The sequence below is a fragment of the Trachurus trachurus genome (assembly GCF_905171665.1).
Source record: "Trachurus trachurus genome assembly, chromosome: 17".
NCBI classification, from domain to species: Eukaryota; Metazoa; Chordata; class Actinopteri; order Carangiformes; family Carangidae; genus Trachurus; species Trachurus trachurus.
Window position 1 is genome coordinate 3,177,673 of NC_139900.1, and position 19,977 is coordinate 3,197,649.

The 19,977-nt window shown below is 40.2% G+C and overlaps 1 protein-coding gene across 2 annotated transcripts in view; it reads right to left on the reverse strand.

The window, feature by feature from the left end:
• LOC311000765 (transcriptional regulator Myc-1-like) overlaps positions 1-19,977 on the reverse strand; it is a 294,713-nt gene that overhangs the window by 258,125 nt on the left and 16,611 nt on the right. The gene's annotated exons all lie outside the window — the stretch shown is intronic.

Consider the following 19,977-nt stretch of genomic DNA (forward strand, 5'->3'; position numbering starts at 1 on the left):
AGTTCTGCTTTAATCCTGCTGTGAATCAGCTCTTTAACCCTTTCACGGCCGAGTTTAAGTTCCTCCTCCTCCTCCTCCTCCTCCTCCTCTGATGCTAGCTGGTTAGCAGCGTAGCAGCTCCAAATCAGGTGACTGAAACTTTTTATCCATTGTTTTCATTGTTGTTGTTGTTGTTTCCATGCAGCTGTACTCTGCTTCAGTGTCGCTCCCCTCGCTCAGGTCGGCGGCCACGGCCCAAAGCACCAGCACCAAATCTCCCATAATGCATTTCAAATGAACACATTTGACTGGTCACATGGTCCTGTACTTACGACGGAGGGCCACATTGACAGATAAAAAAATCACAAACTTCGAGAATAAATCAGTTTATAAAGTCGTAAATTTACGACTTTATTCTCGTAATGTTATGAATTTTTTCTCATAGATAATTTACAACTTTATTCTCGTAAATTTACGACTTTATTCTCATGAATTTACAACTTTATTCTCATGAATTTACGACTTTATTCTTGTAATGTTATGACTTTTTTTTCATAGATAATTTACAACTTTATTCTCATGAATTTACGACTTTATTCTCATGAATTTACGACTTTATTCTTGTAATGTTATGACTTTTTTCTCATAGATAATTTACAACTTTATTCTCATAAATTTCTGACTTTATTTCCATGAATTTACGACTTTATTCTTGTAATGTTATGACTTTTTTCTCATAGATAATTTACAACTTTATTCTCATAAATTTACGACTTTATTTCCATGAATTTACGACTTTATTCTCATGAATTTACGACTTTATTATTGTAATGTTATGACTTTTTTCTTGTAGGAGATGTCCGACTTTATTCTCGTAAATGTATGACTTTATTCTCGTAAATGTATGACTTTATTCTCGTAAATGTATGACTTTATTCTCGAAGTCTGTGTTTTTTTTTTCTCTCAATGTGGCTCCTAATACTCCGTCGTAAGTAATAATAATAATAATAATAATAATAATAATAATAATAATAATAATAATAATAATAATGATAATAATAATAACTTGCACCTTTAAATTCACTTTAAGTTCACAAAGTGCTTTGACAATCGAAGCTGCAGCAGCAACAGACTGAAACTGTTTTTATGTTCTCAAGACGAGATTTAAAAAAAAAAAAAAAAAAAAAGAAAGAAAGAAAATCTCGTCTCTTGATAAATAGTTTTATTTTCTTACTGAAAAGTGTTTTTATCTGCAGACTGAATGAGAGGATGAAGTGTGTGGAGCTACATAACGAGAGGGGGCGGGGCTTAGCTAGGTGCAGCAGATGCACTGTGACGGTACCGAGAGGAGGCGGAGCTCTTTGTTCTGTGGCATTAAGTGTTCATGATGTTTGTTTGTGTTGGCCAAATAAAGTTTTTTTTTAATTTTTAAGAAACGTCTGAGTCTGTGATTTGATTTAAACCGATTTAAACCGATTTTTTTTATCAATTACTTTATTGATTTATAATTACCCAGGGGGCAAAATCCCAGTTTTTTGGAAAACAGACACGGAGAGTTGTAAAAGGTTTGACAGCAGAAATGATATCTAGGAACTTAAAGGATTAAAACCCGGGTGGACAACCCGGTCAACTAGCTGCTGGAAAGCTACAGGGGCCAAAACCCCTTTCTTGGGTAGTAGTCCAGTCATTTTAGGCCAAAAAAGGGGTCAACGTTAAACAAATTGCAACAGAAGCAAACTCAACTGATTTTGTATCCTCAGCATGTCCTGAGTGTGGGAAAAAAAGCCCCGAAGAATCCCATTAGGGGAAAGTTTAGAAAAACACCCAAACATATCCCATTTATACGCATATACATTTTTTTTTTCACGTGAATAGGGTAAAATTTTTAACCTTTAGATATCTCCATGAAAATTGAAATTACTGAATGAAAGTTGATTACTGACATTAAGACAAACAAAAAATCTATTACAAGTTTTTTGAAATTCTTTGTTAACATGAGCAAATTTGCATAAATCTGCATAAATTTGCATAAACCGCACCGTTTTGACGGCACATGTATATATGAAGTTGCTGTGGTGGTACCGGCATGAAAATTGGAATGAGTTGACTCCATCGGTCAACCGACAAGTTGACCACTTTAAATTTCAAGATGACTGCAATTTTTCAAGACAGCCACATCCTTAGTAGAGCAGGTATGACATGCTCCGTCTCTATTAATGCTCATGGGCCTAAATTGGTTCCATTCCTTAAGTTTTTTAACTGTAATATGTAAACAAGATTGAACAAGACATTTTCACCTGCTCTACCCAATGTTTAGATCAGGTGCTGTATGTATGCAAATTAGCCATACGTAATTGGATTATGCACTGTTGGCTCATGTCATACCTGCTCTACTAAGGATGTGGCTGTCTTGAAAAATCAACCAAAACCCGGCCATAGCAGCGTATTTCAGTTTGTGCGATCAGGGGATTTTACAGTCATCTTGCAATTTAAAGTGGTCAACTTGTCGGTTGACCGATGGAGTCAACTCACTCCAATTTCCATGCCGGTACCACCACAGCAACTTCATATATACATGTGCCGTCAAAACGGTGCAATTTATGCACATTTATGCAGATTTATGCAAATGTGCTCATGTTAACAAATAATTTCAAAAAACTTGTAATACATTTTTACAGTTTTGCTAGCGAAATGATGTAAATGCAAATATTTAGGTACTACAATGGCATAAATAGTCATACAACTGTAAGATTTGGCAGAGAGTATCTTGACACATAGGGGGAGGCAGGAAAAAAAGATTCTGGTGTTTGTTGCAAATCAATTTTAAGATATCACCCTCAACATCCCAAAAAAGACACAAAAAAAAGTACTGTTCGCCTGACAAATTCTCATGAAAATTATTATTTTTCAGCACTTTATGGAGAATATTTATGCCTAACAACTATATAGAAATTTCCTTAATTCATAAGCTTCCATCTGAGTCCCAGATAGCCTTTCTACTAGCTACTGGAAAGCTACAGGCTGTCTCCAAACAATGCAACACCTATTGTGAAAAACTACATGTTAACTGACATGATCAGAAACCATTCTCTATCTGGTCTCCCCACAGTAAACAGATAGATAGAGAAGACCATTGGCCACAGCAAGTGGGGCTTTGGAGATAGAAAGGCTATCTTGGACTCAAATGGAAGCTTATGAATTAAGGAAGTTTTCTATATACATGTTAGCATTGATATTCTCCATAAAGTGCTGAAAAATAAGAATTTTCATGAGAATTTGTCAGGCGAACAGTACTTTTTTGGGGTCTTTTTGGGGATGTTGAGGGTGATATCTTAAAATCAAGTTGCAACAAATCCCAGAATCTTTTTTTCATGCCTCCCCCTATGTGTCAAGATACTCTCTGCCAAATTGTATAGTTGTATCACTATTTATGCCATTGTAGTACCTAAATATTTGCATTTACATCATTTCGCCAGTAAAATGACCCAAGAAAGGGGTTTTGGACCCTGTAGCTTTCCAGCAGCTAGTTGACCGTGGGAGCGTGCCTATGTTCCCACAGCCCTATGTTCCCTCAGCCTTATGTTCCCTCATTTCTAAGGTTTTTTTTTTCTTTCCAAAATTAGGCCCTATGTTCCCACATTTCCTTTATCATCAATTTGCATCAGATCTTAGCCCCAATTTGGTAGTCAATTACACCCAACCTATTATCCAGTAGCAGTTGACTACAGATGTAATGTAGCTTTTAGCTAAATCTGGGAACATAGGGCCCTTGGAACATAGGGCAACTTAGACAACAAACTTCTACAGTAGTACAAATAGTGTTAGTAGTAGTAAACAAAGCATTAGAAAGTTTGTACAGTAAGTACACCAGGAATTCCGGACATTATTGGGGTAATTTAAGATAGCCGCTTGGTAACGTTAGCACCATTCGGTTAATAGCTGTAACTCGACCACTGTTAGAGCAAGGGAAAACAAGCTTCTGGGGGGGGGGGGGGGGGGGGGGGGGGGGGCGTTTGGCTCGAGGTCATAGTGCAAATTACTCTGAATCATCCCTTTAAATGCGGTATAAAAATAAAAAAAAGACTTGACTTAGACTTTCATTTTGAGAAAATTCTTAGAAATAAGAAAAATCTTAGAAATGAGGGAACATATAGGCCTGAGGGAACATAGGACTGAGGGAACATAGGACTGTGGGAACATAGGACTGTGGGAACATAGGGCCTAATTTTAAAAAATTTCTGTGAAAAAAAAATTCTAAGAAATGTCTGTCTCTTTTATGTTTTTGTTACTATATTACATTCACCGGAAACACTTCCTGTTCTACCTGCAGTGTGTATATGTGTGTGTGTGTGTAATGAAGGTGTTTGGTTCAGTTTGAGCTCTCCAGGCCACCGTACAAGCTGCAGCAGTGTCTTACTTCCTGTGTTTTTGTGTTTTTTCTTCTTTTCTTCTCCTTTGTTTGATGTGAAGAAGAAACCGTTTCCTGCCTCAGACGTCATTGAACCGGCGTCTCGGTTCCTTCGTCGTATATTTGGCCTCAAATGCAGAACTTGTGATTAATCACCGTCTATGTTTTTGTTTCTCTCTTTTTTCTGACTGAGGAACAGACTTTAGTATTTTTAAATCCTTCAGAGGACTCATCGTTTTACTTCTGCTTCTCCAGTCTGCACATGTTCTCTGACGGCAGCTTTTCTCTGCTGCACACGGCGCCTAGTGCTAAACAATGAAGCTAACGCAGCTAACGTTGTGCACAACAACAACAACACGTCTGAAACACCAACCTCACAATAACGGAGATTTCAGAGCCTAAACTTAAAGGGACAGTATGTGAGATTTACCCCCATCTAGCGGTGCGGTTGCATGTCGGCACGTATTCTTGCTGTTGCGTTTACGTAAACTCGGGCAGAAGTCAGAAAAACAACACACGCTGCATGTATCAGGATAAACAAGCCTCTATGTAAACAAACGGTCCGCCAGCACGAGGCAAAACAATACAGGCGTGACAATATGTTGTCATGGTGATGTCGTATTGTTTACCTGACCCACGTTTTACCGGCTTTCTCTCGTCGAGTAAAATAACATCCAGTTGGTTTGCCCACGGCGTCACTCACGGCGTCATTCAGGTGTCTGACTGCACCTGAAGGCAACACCAGTGCCTCCGTCCTTCCTCACACTAGCTACACGGTGGTGACAGTTTTAACAGGCGCTGTCTGGAAAACTTTCTCCCCGAGCCGAGAAGCTCCGGCGGCCCGAGTTTGAGGTTACTTACAGCCACGGTGACACTGAACGTAACACATGGCGATTCAACATGGCAGAGAAGGTTCGGTGAACCCCCCCCTGTATGTTTGTAACGACTTGTAACATCTCATTCTAAGGTACGAGAAAGCGCTCGTTTGTATGCGGGCGCGATTCCACTTCAGTGAAATACGTATTTATGAAAGCGATATTTGATTTTTGTCAATAAAAAGCCAATAAAGTCCCATACTGTCCCTTTAAAGGGATAGTATCATTTTTTTAAAGTGTGGTTGTATGATCTACCAATAGCCCCTAAGTACTTTAATTGCAGTAGAAGACTCTCTGCACTCCTCCCGTTAGCAACGCCAGCCCATAATAGCCCTGCCCAGAGATTTACAACATACAGTGTTGTGAATGGACCCAAAGAAACGGCCTATTTTCACGGCCTAAAAGAGGTTTTACCTGAAAACAAATACACAGTTCCATTGTTCGCTATAATATAATTTTTTCCAGCCCTTCAAAGTGCAGGAAAAACACAGTTTTTATTTGGACCTAACCAACTCACGTATCCCTCCGCCCAGGGTTAGCGCCCGCCGATCAGCAGTTGGTTAGGTCCAAATAAAAACTGTGTTTTTCCTGCACTTTGAAGGGCTGGAAAAAATTATATTATAGCGAACAATGGAACTGTGGATTATTTTTTAGGTAAAACCTCTTTTAGGCTGTGAAAATAGGCCGTTTCTTTGGGTCCATTCACAACACTGTATGTTGTAAATCTCTGGGCAGGGCTATTATGGGCTGGCGTTGGTAACGGGAGGAGTGCAGAGAGTCTTCTACTGCAATTAAAGTACTTAGGGGCTATTTGTATATAGATCATACAACCCCACTTTTAAAAAAATGCTACTATCCCTTTAACCTCTGTCTTGTGTTAGCTTTCTGCTACCATCTCTTGTGTTGGGGTCAGTTTTGACCCGTGTTTTAAAGAGGAACTATGCAAGTCTGGTCGCTTTTCCTCTGTGTCTCTAACCCTCCTCCTGGCCATGTGCATTTGTTTAGGCTACAACAAAGCCGGCGAAAAATCACTACATGGGGCAAAGTAAGGCAATTTTATTTGTATAGCCCGTTTTTTTACAAGCAGTTTGTCTCAGAGGGCTTTACATGGCATCGTAACAACATCCTCTGTCCTTAGACCCTCACATCGACTGAGGAAAAACTCCATGGAAAACCCTTTTAACAGGGAAAACCAGGAGAAAGCTCAGGGTGAGCAACAGAGGAGGAATCCCTCACCCAGGACGGACAGACGGGACAGAGATGAGCGGTGGATAAAGTTTTATAACATATACGATGTTATGATGTGTATATTTGTGTAGTCTTATCTGTCATAAACGAGAGATTAAGGGTTACGGGGCGCGTAACACTGATGTTGCCAGGTTGGTTTTCAGCCGTGAGATGCAGGTGAAGACAGAGAGCCTCCGTTCTCACTGTAACAAGTCACAAGTCATGTTGTTAACTATCACAATGACTCTGGAGCTTTTTAATGAATGTAAAAATGTAGCATAGCCCAATTTGTTTCTCATCTCTTGGTTACGTTGTTAGGCTTCCTTATCCATGATAAGGTTGGTTTTGCACTTATGATTTCAATTTTAACTCTCATAATTGTTATCGTTATAACCGAACCTAACAACACAAATGTCATAATTTTTAACCAGAGCATTTTAGAATTTTGTAAAAATATGTTTTTTTGTTTTATTTTGTTTGAATGGAGGTTCCTGACAAAGTCAAAAAGCCTTGATTTATGTGTGTGTGTGTGTGTGTGTGTGTGTGTGTGTGTGTGTGTGTGTGTGTGTGTGTGTGTGTGTGTGTGTGTGTGTGTGTGTGTGTGTGTGTGTGTGTGTGTGTGTGTGTGTGTGTGTGTGTGTGTGTGTGTGTGTATGATGCATTAAAAACCTAAAAACGGGTTGTGGCGACCAACACAAGTAGAAAGTTAAACAAGAACATAAACCAGACCCACCTGAAGCCAAACGAGATAAAACGTAAACAAACGTGATGTCATAACTGTGATTTTAATTAAAAATGTAATAATTGAAGTAAATTTATTGTTTAAATAGTTGCATGGATTAGATTTAATGAGTGTTTTGGTTTCCGTGTGTGATGACAGACAGACTGAAGCTGAAGTGAAGATGGGACAGAGAGAAGAAAAGAAGTTCCTGTGTGAGTCAGTCTGACTAAACTGTTGAACATTTATAATCATGGAAATACTGATCTAGTGATGATCATCCTTCTATACAAAGACTTCACATTCTAGGTTTTACTTTTTGTCTTCACTAAAGGAGACTTTGTTCATGACAATGAAACTGTTTTAATTCAGTGATGAACTCTCCATGGAGGAACACAACTCAATATCTAGACTTAGACTGGTTTATTGTCATTTCTCAGGCACAAGTACAGAGAAACAAAATAGTGTTTTTTCTTAAACAAACACAGTGCAGTGCAGAAAGAAAGGTTATATATATAAAAAGAAACCTACACAACTACAAATAACATCATAACAACATAAATCATTGTAAATTAAAGCGAAAACGAGGAAAAATTCTGCGACAATAAAAAAGTCTGATATTAATGTGGATGAATCTACGTTACCACTTGTTAATGGTCCATTTTAGATAAATCTATGGTTTTGTCTCTATGGTTATTTTGTTATTATTAGTGGTGGTGGAAATGCTGGGCGAGCCGACCAGCGTTTCTTTACTTTCGGTTTCGTGGCGAGTCATGAGAATAACGCCGCCGAATCTCCGTTTATGGTGGGAACTACGACGGTATGTGATCGTCTTCCAACCTCTGACTTTAATTCTTGATGAATGAAAACATGAGTCTGTCTTCCAAAACTCCTTGTTGTCCCTTTAAGTTAAAAATGAGCAGGAGTTGTCAACAGTCAGACTGTGTATGTGCAACAGGAACTGATCAATATCACTGATTCACTGACTGATGATTGGTCTGTAGTTTACATCTGATCCTTTGAAGCATCTGTTACCATGGTGATTTACCGACCAGAGGCCTCAGGAGGTAAATGTATCCTAAACCTAAACCTGAACCTGAAGCTGAACTCGATCTGAACCAAAGCAACATGAAGCTGAAGAGTCAAACAGGAAGAATTAAAGTCCGTTCAGTCAGAGTCTGTTCAAACCACCGAGTCCTGCAGCGAAACGCCCTCACACACACACACACACACACACACACACACACACACACACACACACACACACACACACACACACACACACACACACACACACACACACACACACACACACACACACACACACACACACTCACTCTCTCTTTCTCCCGCCACATTCCTTGGAAACTCGTCATTTGTGGGAAGAACAGCTGACGGGAAGCAGCAGCACATTCCACGTGTGTGTGTGTGTGTGTGTGTGTGTGTGTGTGTGTGTGTGTGTGTGTGTGTGTGTGTGTGTGTGTGTGTGTGTTATTTGATAACTGTGTTTCCAGCTCAGTCCCACATCAGTCAGATAACATTCCTCCTCAGTGGTTTCATCGTTGAGGTCGTTGCTGTGACGACAACAGAGACCAAGAAAACCTCAACGGAGCAGATCAGAGGAACCGGATCTACAGACACAGAACTACAGACCTACAGACACAGACCTGAAGATCTACAGACCTAAAGATCTAGAGACACAGACCTAAAGACCTACAGACCTAAAGATCTACAGATCTACAGACCTAAAGATCTACAGACATAAAGATCTGCAGATCTACAGACCTACAGACCTAAAGATCTACAGACCTAAAGATCTATAGACCTAAAGACCTACAGACCTAAAGATCTATAAATCTAAAGATCTACAGACCTACAGATCTACAGACCTAAAGATCTGAAGATATACAGACCTGAAGATCTACAGACCTACAGACCTGAAGATCTACAGACCTACAGATCTACAGATCTACAGACCTAAAGATCTGAAGATCTACAGACCTACAGATCAACAGACATGATGCAGATCAAAGGATTCTGATGAATCACAGTGGACTTTATTTCAAGCAGCCTCAGCTTCAGTCCTTGTGGTTTCTCTGTAGTGCTGTAGTTTTTCCGGCCTCCCGTCGTCCTCGTCTCCGCAGCTGAGTCACAGTAAAGTTGGACACTAAATAGTTTATGGTTTCTGCTCGTGACTCAGATCCTGTTGGATTCAAACTCTGCAGCTGAGATTTCAAAATAAAAGTCTGATATAGTGATATTTCATCTTCCAATTCTCACCGGTATAGATCCCACGTTCACACCGTTGCTCTGGGAGACATCTCCTCTCATCATCTTCATCATCTTCCCTCACATAAACCTTGAAGTTGAGCCGTTAAAATGAGAATTAAATTGATTGAGAGGGAGAATAAATGTGTATTGATGATGTGTTTTCAGCTGCTCTGTTGTTTCTGGGTGTGTGTGACAGTGATGGACCTTCAGGGCCACCGTAGGGAACACAGCTGACACACTGCTCCTTTAACACGTCTGGAAAAGAGAAAGGAAAATAAACAAAGTGAAAACTGAGGAAAACAAAACAACAAATGTCCCGAGAACATCACCTGTCTGCATCAATCCACAGACACACACACACACACATTTGATTGACAGGTACAGGTGGGAGTGGGCGGGGCCTGCTGATTCCCAGAAGTCTCTAGTTTTTTAGTTTTTCTTTTTTACTCTCTTTTTTACTCTTTACTCTACTAAAAATTGAAATATAAAAGATGCCTCATGTCAACTTCTGTTCTGTTTGTTTCTGTGCTGAGGAAACAAACTCATGTATCGTCCCAGAGTTTTAAAGGGATAGTTCAACATTTTGGCCAGTTGGCCCATTGCCATAATAATCCCTATAGTCATAGCAGTAGGTTCGTTACCTTTAATTGTCGGTGCAAGCTATTTTTAGAACGGCGGAGCAGAGCCGTGAGCTGCTCAGAGCTACGCTACGGAGGCTCATTATGGGATTTCTTTGGTTTCCCTTTATCAAACTCATCAAATTCACAACCCAACAACTCCACAACGCTCTGGTGGACAAGTTGTGACCTGCACATTCACCACGCTATGAGATAATAACACAACGTTACCACACAGAGTTGTTTTAGAGGGAAATGCAGAGACTGTTGATGAAAAACTGTCCCTGAAGGCAACGTGCATCAGCGGTTTTGCATGAATTTCCCTCTAAAACAACTCTGTCTGGTAACGTTGTGTTATTATCTCATAGCGTGGTGAATGTGCAGCTCACAACTTGTCCACCAGAGCGTTGTGGAGTTGTTGGATCGACACCGACAATTAAAGGTAACAAACCTACTGCACTATAGGGATTATGTCAATGGGGCCAATTTGACAAACTGTTGAACTATCCCTTTAAATAAAGTTAGTTTAAACAGGATGATGCAGTTTCCTCCACATCTGGACGCTTCGGCTCCGGGTCAGAGTGACAGTCACTTTATCTTTATCCATGAATGAAAGCTTTGACTGTTATCTTATCTTTACAGGAGTGTGTGAAGATTAGATGTCCGAGCGGCTGTAAACTGTGTGGGCAGAGTGTGTGTGTGTGTGTGTGTGTGTGTGTGTGTGTGTGTGTGTGTGTGTGTGTGTGTGTGTGTGTGTGTGTGTGTGTGTGTGTGTGTGTGTGTTGGATTCCAGGAGTTCAAAGGAACCGGTGTTTTCGGCGTGTTTCAGGTGTGTGTCACCTGAGATCAAAGACAGCGAGAGGAAGCCGGGGGCGGGGCTTCTGTTGAACAAACACCTGCTCCAACGGTGCCACAGTTTGGCCACGCCCCCCCGTTAGTGACAGCCAGTTAGCAGTGATGGGAAAGTTCACTTTCTACATGAACTAGTTCAAAGTTCAGTTCACACATTTTAAAATGAACTAGTTCAGTTCATAGTTCATAATTCAAAATTTTGAACTAACTTCACGGTTCGAAAACTGAACTAGTTCATAGTTCATTTTTCTTTTCTTTCTTTTTTTCCAATATGTTGCTACAAGCTATTATTTTTTCAAAATGATTGCCCTCAGCCCATATCTGAGTTAGAACGTGACAAATACCAGAGTCCAATGTGTGTACGTTTGTACAGTAGCCTATTTGTGAACACACACACACGCACATACACATAGGCCACACACACACACACACACACACACACACACACACACACACAGCTGAGGGGCAGAAGCGCAGAGGAATAAGCGTCTGATGTGAACAGGAGGGCCGCGGCTCGTGCGCGATTTTCGTGGCGTGTCCGGTGTGGCCCCGGCGTAACCCCCGTTTACAGGGCTGGCCCTAGGATGTTGGTGGCCCCCTAAACAAGGTTTTTGTTTGTGGCCCTGCACTCTAAGCACAAACACCAAATCACTGGTTAAAACTGAATACAGACGTGTTTATCCCTCTGAGGTTTGAGGCCATTTTCTCGACTTTTACATATTTTCTTAAATGTATCTTTTTAAGATACTTGCAGATGTAACAATACTCAAGTGTTTTATGTCTAAATATTAGAACCTCCGCTGTAAGCACACTGAGGCCAGTTTGTCCTAGAACACTGTAGAAAGAAATAATTTAGGCCAAATGCTGGAAATTTTAGGTCTGCTTTTTGAAAAAAATGTCCAATCCCTTGTGAAAACACTCCTTCAGTCATGAGAATGAACTGTTTTGGTGCTTGAAATAGAATATGAATACAGTAATAGATACGTGTAGAAAACAAGTCTAAAATGAAATTTTGTAAGATCGCTTTTCGAGCACAAATGTTGTCATTCTGCCGTTCTATTTTCACCAAATGTCTCAAATGTGAGATAAAAGAAGCTGAATATTGACTTCACATTACATATAAAGCTCATAGCTGCACGTGCAGACCTCAGGATGTTTAAATGACTTGATGAACCCCGGTACCTTTCTGATCATGTGGCCCTCCACCTAACGGCTGTGGCCCTAAACAACCACATAGAGATCTTTTACCAAAGACAGTTTATAAAATAAATAGAGTGTCTTTGGTTTTACTAACCAACTGGGTCAGTATTCCTCCACACAGACAGACGGCTCAGCGACGCGCTGTATCACTCCGCCTCTTCCATGCGCTGCTGATCCAAACAGCTGATAGGTGTTGCCAGATTGGCTGGTTTTTCCGCTGCATATTAAAGGAGCATTATCGCAAATACAGCAGTAATAGCATAAAATAAGCTGAAATATGCAAAAGATGGGTCGGGGGGAGCCATAACTAAATTTACAAAAAAAAATCGCCAACAGTATAGTGTCCGTGGGGCAAATGCAGCATTTGTCTTTGTTATGATCCAAGCCGGCCCGGCGCTTGCTGCGTTAAAATGCACTCGGAACTCGCAAATCCGACCTCCGAACCGGACAAATATGCAACAGTAAGTAATGTAGCAGTGTTAGGCTGCTCACAGTCACTGAATCGCTGGTAGAACACTTTGTCTCCACGTCCCCGTGTCTTTCTTCAGCTGTCCTCTCAGCGTTATTAAGGAGGACGTTTCAGTTGTTGTTGTCGTTGTTGTGGTTGTGCGCGACGTAGAGCTGCCGCTTCCACTAGCGAGTTTTCTTTTTCCCGCGATTGCACGTTCATTCAGCCTGGTGAGGGAGGAGGAGGGGGGAGGGAGAAGGAGGGGGGGGGGGGGGGGGGGGGGGGGGGGGGGGACTAAACGAGGCTGCTCTCTCTCTCTGACAGCTGCCCACTTGTTTATATCTGATAAGCTCCGCCTGGCTCCATCTAGTGGCCGAATTTTGCGATAATACTCCTTTAAGGCTTGTTTAGTGTGTTTTAGCAGTTTTTTGTCTGGAAGGCTCTATTGAAATCTGGCACACTCTGACACGAAGTCATACTTTGAGAGAGCGCCGTTCACAAACGCCAGAATGAATTCGTTCACAATAACGTTCATCAAGCGGAAATACAGAACGTTCAGTTCACGTTCGCCCAAAATATGAACGAGTTCATGAACGATCGTTCATTGAACGAGTTCAGGCACAACACTGCAAGTTAGTGACCTTTATTTAAAACGCACTCTTTAACCCTCCTGTTGTCCTTATCTGTTCCCTTCCTCCTTCCTTCCTTCCTTCTTCCCTCTTTCCACAATCCTTTTCTCCTTCCTTCCTTCCTTCCTTCCTTCCTTCCTTCCTTCCTTCCTTCCTTCCTTCCTTCCTTCCTTCCTTCCTTCCTTCCTTCCTTCCTTCCTTCCTTCCCTCCCTCCCTTCGTCCTGACTTCTTTTTCCTTCCTCTTTTGATCTAATTGACCAATCTGTTCCCTCCCTCCATATTTATTTCCTTCTTTCTTTCCACAATCCTTTTCTCCTTCCTTCCTTCCTTCCTTCCTTCCTTCCTTCCTTCCTTCCTTCCTTCGTCCGTCCTTCTGCTTCCTTCCTTGACCTAATCTGTTCCTTCCCTCCATTTTTCTTTCTTTCCTTTTCCCCTTCCTTCCTTCCCTTCGTCCTGACTTCTTCTTCTTTCCTCTTTTGATCCAATTGACTCAATCTGTTCCCTCCCTCCATATTTCTTTCCTTCCTTCCCTTTGTCCTTACTTCTTCCTTCCTTTTGACCCAATTGACCCAATCTGTTCAACTATCTTACCTCCATTTTCCCTTCCTTCTTTCCTCCCATCCCTCCCTTTGTCCTTCCTTCCTTCCTTCCTTCCTTCCTTCCTTCCTTCCTTCCTTCCTTCCTTCCTTCCTTGACCCAGGAGGACAACAGGAGGGTTAAAACAACAACAGCTGAGTTTTTCACTGAACTGATCATTTGCATATTTCTTATGAAACGCTGTGATCAGGATACGGTGGCCTGCAGGGACAAAAAAAACTCATCTTATCACATCAACTTTTCCACGACTGTTGAGATAAAGAGAAAACCACAGATATTGTTTCACTGAACTGGCTCCAACCGGGTCAGATCTGATGAAGCCGTGTCACCTGTGTCGGTTAAAAATAAACCTGAGTTATCATCAGACGCTGTCACAGGTGGAGCGCTTGACTCCGCCCACTTCCTGTCAACTGCTGCAGCTTTTCACTGTTTCTACACCAGCGTTAGTGGGAACATATAAAACATTGACCTACAGTACATTTTTATTCTGCATTTACATTTATTTAAGAGTGATAAAGGCTATGGATCTATTTCAGATATTAACAGATTTCTAGTCAGCACAAATATATGATATATTTATCAGTATATTGGTATCAGTATAAATTCCATATATAAAGTCCATGACCAGAATGTAACATGTTTAAAATTAATAAGAAATCAATTATAAAAAATATTTTAACTGTTTGGAGCTGTTGCATGTTCTATAAAAGTCATCACATACAGTATAATGTTAATAAATGTACATTTACAGATTTTACTGTTAATTTAATACATGTTCTTTCTGTATCTTTACGTATTTAGAGGATTTACATTGATGTATCCATGTGTGATCAAATCAATATCCAACAATATTAACATATCTATATATAAATATAATACTGCTACTAATGATAATAATAGCTAATATGTTTTATTTATAGATGACTTTGAAAACACCTAAAATCACATTACAAGGCAGAGTTAAATATATAAAAAATACGGTATGTATTACATAATAAAAATATGAAATAACAATACTCATCATAATAACCTAATAACAATGAATAAAACACGTTTACAGTGTATAAATCAACATGAAATAAAGAAACAAAGGGACCAGACTGTGTTAATATTTGGCATTATGATGTCATCACTGTTGATATGATGATTTAAAAACAAACATTTATACTATTTATTTACTAGAAAGAATAAATAAAAGATGATCCAGTGTCAGTGTGGACAGAAGTATGTGGACACCCGAGGAACCAGACTGACCGGTCGGTGTCGGTGAATCAAACTGAAATTGATCTGTGTTAGATCACACACACACACACACACACACACACACACACACACACACACACACACACACACACACACACACACACACACACACACACACACACTGTTGCCCATTTAAGGAGTTTCCTTCCTGGTGGCGCTGCAGCAGAGCGAAGCAGGAAGCCGCTCCTCTGTTTGACTGATAACGCTGCTTGGCATCACCACGGCGAACAGACAGAACAGGGAACATGTGGAGCTTTATCAGGCCAACGGGCCGAGCCGTCAGGTGTGGAGCTGCAGCTTTTAGCCTCTGTTGGTTAACCAGCCGGCAGCTGCGTGATTAGATTACACTGAAACTAATACCACTGTTTCCCACTCGTGTCAACCTGCTCTGCTCTGGCCCGGGGGAGGGGAGGAGGTGGAGGTGGAGGGTGTGAGCACTTTCATTCACAGTTTCCACCAAAAACAAACAGTTCACAAGAAAAAGGAAAAGTAGAACAATCTGAATAGTTACAGAGAAATATTCAGAGGATTTGTTGTTTATCTTCCACTGATTATTTTTACTGTTAGGATCATGATTTCTGTTTGCTCAGTCTCCTCTTGTTGATCTTGTGCTCTGTATGTTTTAGTATGCTACTGTCATGATGTTGTGTCATGCACTTGGTTTTATCTTATACTGTTGATAATATGTTCTGTGCTTTTTGAATTGCCGCCTATGGACTGGTGTTATGTTCCCCTGGTCCTATGTTCCCCTATAGGGGAACATAGGACCTTCTTTTTGAAAAAGGGTCCTATGTTCCCCGTTTTCCCCAGAAAGGGTCCTATGTTCCCCGGTTGCAATACATACTGGGGAACATAGGACCCTTTTTCTGAAAAAAGGTCCTATGTTCCCCACTTTTGCTGGTCGATGGACTCTCTCTACTTACCTGGACTCTCTATCTATCTGGCCTGTCTACACTCTACCTGGTCTTTTTACTAAACTTAACCAACTCCTTTTTTCATTGCCTAAACCCGACCAATGGGACAATTACACTTCTCACTCAAAGTCACAACTCAACTTCTCACTCAAAAACAGGCAAAAATATGCCAAGTCACTCACAACTCCACTTCCAGGTATGGCTACAAAAATTGCATGTTCCCCGGGTCCTTTTGGGGAAAAGTGGGGAAATGGTTCTATGTCCCCCTGTCCCATACAAAGTGGGGAACATAGGACCCGGGGAACATAGGGATGATCCCTTGAAAATTAGCACATGTGCTAAATGGTCTGTATTTATATAGCGCTTTTCCATCTGAACGATACCCAAAGCGCTTTACACACACATTCACACACTGACGGCGGAAGCTACCATGCAAGGCGCAAACCACGATCCATCAGGAGCAAGGTGGGTAAGGTGTCAGACAGAGCGGGATTCGAACCGCCAACCCTCTGATCATTGGACGACCCGCTCTATCACCTGAGCCACTGCCGCTAAACACACCCAAGCAAAGCATCTGGTCTGTCCACTGGAACAGTCTCAATTTATTTGTGATTTCCATATCAAATAAATAAACACAACATAACATAACATAACATAAATGCCAACTAGACTCGAGTTCTTCTCTTCTCTTGTGCACACGGTGCTGCCTGAATGAAGCTTTGTTACCGCTGTTATAGCAACAATGACTAAAGCTATTGTGACGTTGACTTTGGGCCCGACGGTTATTATTATTACAACTCAAAAACAGAAGCTATCATCAGTGTCGTCTGAAGGCGTCGCCGTCTGTCGCTGTCGCAGACTGAGAAACGAGACGAGACAATCACAATAAGGATAAGGATAAGGATAAGGAAAAGGAAAAGGATAATGATAACGATAACGATAACAACTTTAAGGTTGTCTATGAATATTCTCATTCATCCAGGTCATTGTTCTCTCAATCTCTCAAATTGAATCGTAGGCAACTGGACTTGTATTTGTCCAGGCAAATACAAATACAAGTCCAGTTGCCTACGATTCAATTTGAGAGAGAGAGAGAACTTTAAGGTTTTATCAATCCATGCTTGCTCAGAACACGGCTTACTGATACCCAGGTCTATAAACATTAAGGGTAGTTCTCTTATCTATCTATCTATCTATCTATCTATCTATCTATCTATCTATCTATCTATCTATCTATCTATCTATCTATCTATCTATCTATCTATCTATCTAAAACCAGCACTTAATGACAGATGCACATCTTAACAGCACTTTACGGCACTTTTATCGATTAAATGCATTTTAATTTTGTACTAATCCTTGCTCCTTCTGACTGAAGCTACTGTGTGATATAGCCTATTGTATATATTGTGATATGGTATGTACATATATTGTGATATATGGTATTTGTACCATGTTGTGCTTTGTTTTGTCCTTGTCTAATGTTGTTTTAGTGTGAACCGCAGGACTGCAGATAGATGGAAATTAACTTTAGAGCTAAAATCTGGCATATTTACATCTTGTATGTTCATGAATAAGAATATTCAGAGTCCCGTTACAAATCAACAAATAAATGAAATGGAAAAAAGACTTCTCACAGAGGGACGAGGAGGGAAAAGAGTCAACAGTTGCTTGGACTGTTCATCAGCTCCTGTGGTGATCTTTGTTTGAAGAAGTCAATCAATCAATCAATTAATCAATCAATATCTTTATGATGTAAGTTTTAAACGCTGTAGCCGTGGTAACAGGTCTTTGTGAGAGTCGTGGCCTTCATGAAACTGAAACCTCCCTCGGCGTCTCACCTGAGCTGCTGAAGTCGGAGCGAACTGAGACCGCAACAAGAAGAAGTTTCTGAGAACAGCGAGGTGGTGCGTTTGAAGCTCAGGAAACAACTTGGTATTTTTAGGGTTAGCGACGAGTTTCTGTGTGAAGTCTTAACACCACCGAGCTCTCAGTCGCTCAGTTCTCCTCAGCTCAGCTCATACAGGCTTTATCAGAACTGGCTGCTCAAAGAGAATGTGAAAGAAGCTAAAACTCACTGACTAAAACCATGACGCCACCGAACAAGCTGTGTTGTTGTAACTCACAAATCCATCCATTAATTATGGCACAATTAGGTTTTAGAATCCAGTCCACTTTATTTATATAGCACATTTTCAAAACATAAAAGTTCACCAAAGTGTTGCACAATGATTTACATTCAAGACCTAGAGCACAAAATGATTAAGAAAATCTTTAAAAATAAAGATTTAAAAGAATAATAGTAACATGTTTAAAATGAATAAGAAATCGATTATTATTCGAAGCTGTTGCATGTTCTATAAAAGTCATCACATATAATGTTAATAAATGTACATTTACAGATTTACTGTTAATTTAATACATGTTATAAATGTATTATATCTTTACGTATTAAGAGGATTTACATTGATGTATCCATGTGTGATCAAATCAATATCCTATCAATAACTGCTACTAATGATAATAATGTATATACATGAGGATTAAAAATAAAGATAAAAATAAATAAATAAATAAATAAAAAGGAATATATAATTAAAAAAAATAAGAAAGCAACGGATTAAAAATACAATAAAATGAGAATAAAAAGACAAACAAGAACAGATATCACACAACGAGGCCAAAGAATAAAAGTTTTAAGACGTGGTTTAAAAGTATTTAAAAGATAAGAATGAAATGATGATTACAACCAATAGGTCGAAGGTCAAACATCAATGTGACATCATACCGTCAAAGAGCCTTTGTGATGTCACAACGAAGCAGTGACCAAGCCCCGCCCACCTGGACTCGCCATCCAACTCCAGTGGGATTCGGTTTTTCCGGCTCAGTCAGATGGTGTAGGAAGGTTCTCGAGAAGAACAAAACCAAACGAAACAAAACAAAAACCCTCCCACAGCTTCTTGGTTCTCATCATCACACTTTTCTGAAAAGAGGATGTGATATTTAGTTTGATGTTCGCGCAAAAAAAAGTATGTGCATTCAAAAGTCCAGAAGAACACACTAAAAACAGTTGGGTTAAAAAATAACCCAATTTTAACCCAACTGCTGGTTCAAATAGGGACGAACCCCTTTTTTGGGTTATTTTAACCCAATGGGTTGGGTTATTCTGTTTTTTCTTTTTTTCTTAACCCGTTGGGTTAAAATAACCCAAAAAAGGGGTTGATCCTTATTCGAACCAGCAGTTGGGTTAAAATTTTTTTTTTTTTTTTTTAACCCAACAGTTTGGTTGTTAAAAACTACAGAGAGTGCTCCAAACTTTTCTACCAAGTGACACCACTGTCACAGAAATGAATGGCAGTGGTGTCACTGGTTAACAAGTTTGGAGCGCTCCCTGCAGACCTAGATTGAAAAGTGGTTAAGTGGTCCTCCAAGTACAATTACTTATCATTAGTACCTCTTCAAAAGAGAAAGAAAACGTTCTTGATTGATTATCTTATGTTTTAATATAAACCTAAAAGTAAACTCTAAAAAAATATCCAATTACTTCAACAACCCAGGAATTGGGTTAAATTCATAGCCTATAACCCTGAAAATGGGTTACACTCTGGAAAAATAACCCAAAAATTTAACCCAAGACCAATAACTCAGAAATTGGGTTACAGAGGTAACCCAACATTTTTTAGTGTGAAGGAGAAGATGGGGAGATGCTGTGAGATGTTTTTCCTCCCACTCTGACGTGACGTTGAAGGTTTTTACGCTGTTGGCCGTTAATACACATCCACACATATACATATATACATACATCACAGAGCGGCTGCTGTAGCGAGTTGTGGGTTTTTCTTTCTGCAGTTGTTTTGCTGGTGTGATGGAGCGTGGAGGGAGGAGGGGAGACCCCACTGACTCAGTGTGTTACTCACACATGCTGATTTCTGTCTTATGACACCTTCACATTTCACATTTCCAGTTGAAGCAGCACGT